Source organism: Anarhichas minor, unplaced genomic scaffold, assembly GCF_050575085.1.
Source record: "Anarhichas minor isolate MPS153535 unplaced genomic scaffold, ASM5057508v1 ptg000015l, whole genome shotgun sequence".
In the NCBI taxonomy this organism is placed as follows: Eukaryota; Metazoa; Chordata; class Actinopteri; order Perciformes; family Anarhichadidae; genus Anarhichas; species Anarhichas minor.
The window spans coordinates 357,501-360,000 of record NW_027466461.1 but is presented as its reverse complement, the minus strand read 5'-3'; positions in this window follow the sequence as shown (position 1 = coordinate 360,000).

Sequence of the window (2,500 nt, the reverse complement as noted above, 5' to 3'; positions counted from 1 at the left end):
GAGAAGTCAGCGTACGCCAACTTTTTTCCACCCCTTGGGTGATGCTCATCCCTAAGTCCATTATTTGTTTAGTTTTGAACGCCCCTCCCGCCCTCTTCAGTCCCATAAGTGTTTTGTTTTTATCAAAAAATAAAAATTCACCCCCTCTCCCACAGACGCCCCCCAGCGTTGTCAGGCCTGCCTCACGGAGGGCCTTAGACGCTAGGGGTCTGCCTTTGTGGGAGAAGAAGGGCGAATTTAGGAAAGGCAACCGAATCACATGCTCTTTATATTCTACGTCAGGTCTAAGGTGGGGCAGAAATTTGTCCCAAGCCTCCAGCACTTCACGGTAGAACCCCGGAAAGCCTCCTGTGACATTTCTGGGAGAGAAGGCGTATAAATTGTAGCTGCTCCTCTCACCATACTTTGCCAGGAGACCTGCCAAGGTATCTTTCCATGGGTGCTGCCTCTTCGAATCCAAAAACCGGCCTATCAATTTAACCCTAAGTGCATCTCTTTTTGCACTTATGTCAATCAGGTCTAAGCCCCCCTCCCTTTTTTTTGCGATTAAAGTCTTACGAGCGATCATATTGCCCTGCGCCTTCCACAAGAAAGAAGAGATCACGCTGTTTAAAGAATTTAACGCCCAACTCGGCAGCTCGCAAGACCCCAAAATGTGATTCATTTTGGACAGAATTAGAGCATTAGATACGATTACCTTCCCTCTTATGGTCAGCCCTCGGGCCTTCCACAGGTTACAGGTATTACGTATTCTTATTAGAAGCTCTTGCCAGTTCCGGTCTCTAGCTTTAATGCTATCTTTACCTATATAAATACCAAGTATTTTCCTTTCGTCATCTGTGATTTTAAAGCCCCATTTAGCGGCGTCCACCTTATCTCCGTTAAAGATCATAAGCTCAGATTTTGTTATGTTTATTTTTGCCCCAGACGCCCTTTCATAGTTTGCGATATGGGTCATTACCTGTTCAATGTAGGACGTGTTTTTAATAAATATATTAATATCGTCCGCATATTGTATGACCTTAACCATTTTGTTACCCTCAGTTTTAAAACCCTCAATGCTGTTGTCACTCGTGATGCTAAGAGCTAAGGGCTCTGCTACCAGACTGTAGAGTAAGGCCGACAGGGGACACCCCTGTCTGATGGAGCGCCCTAGCACCACAGGCTCCGTGAGGAATCCATTTACTTTTATTCTGCTCTCCGCTCTTTTGTAGAGGAGCTTAACCCGGTTAATAAAACCCGCGCCAAACCCATAGCTCTTCAGTACCTCCCACATAAAAACCTGTTCTACTCTATCAAAGGCTTTTTCGAGGTCTATGCCCAATATGCACCCCCCCTCTTCAGACATTTTATCGACGATATCTCTCACTGCGATGATGTTATCGCTAATGTCTCTATCAGGGATACTGTAGGACTGGGTCTCTGAAACAACAGTTTTTATCACCTCTCTCAGTCTATTTGCGAGCACTTTTGCAAATATTTTATAGTCCGTATTTAGGAGACTAATTGGTCTATAGAATTTAAGTTCATCTTTTGTACCTTTTTTTTTATAAATCAACGTAATTATACCTTCGGTCACTGTCTTCGAGGTATCATTTTGTACCTCCATTTCCTCCAGAACTTTCAACAGGACTGGAGAGAGCAACTCAGAAAAGCAGCAATAGAAGTCCGCAGTGAGGCCATCTGATCCAGGACTTTTGTTCTTTTTAAGCCCCTGTATCGCTGCCTCTATCTCCCCGGTTGTGGTAGGTGAGTCACAAAATGTTTTGTCGTTATCACTGATCTGAATTTTAACCTGATTTGTTAGCTGCTGTATGTGAGGTTCTTTTGGGCATTGCCCTTTGTACAGACAGCTATAGTAACTATGAGCTAGCCTCAATAAGTCACTGTTTTCCGTAAAAGTTTTATTATTGTCATCTTTTAGTTCTGCAATGAATTGCTTTTCCTGAGTTGCTCTCTCCAGTCCTAAAAAGAAAGCCGTGCTTTTTTCCCCCTCTAGCAGGAAAAGAGACCTACTTCTGACCGCAGCACCCTTGCAACGGTGGGCCTCAATTCCTGCTAGTTTAGCTCTATAAAGCTCGTACTTCTCGCTATTATGGCTGTTGTTTAGCTCCATTCTATCTATTTCTTTATTTAGTAGTTCATTTAATATACTCTCCTCTCTCTTCTTGACCCAATTTTTGTCCCTACTATACTTTATAGTGACTTTTTTTATTCTTAATTTAATTTCATCCCAAAATGTGATTTTATTTTCCACAAAAGGAACGTCATAGGCACATTGGGTCAGAAATTTGGTTATCTTTTCTTTATATTCTTTGTCCTCTAACAAGCTATTGTTAAAGCACCAAGTGCTTTTTCCCCTTTTTCCCGTATTATCACCTAGCTTTAGGTCAACATATGCATGATCGCTCCAAGTATTAAAGGTGTACTTTACACCCGAGGCTTTTTTCACTAGGCCAGAGGCCACCAGGACCAGGTCGATACGGGACTGCTTTAAAAC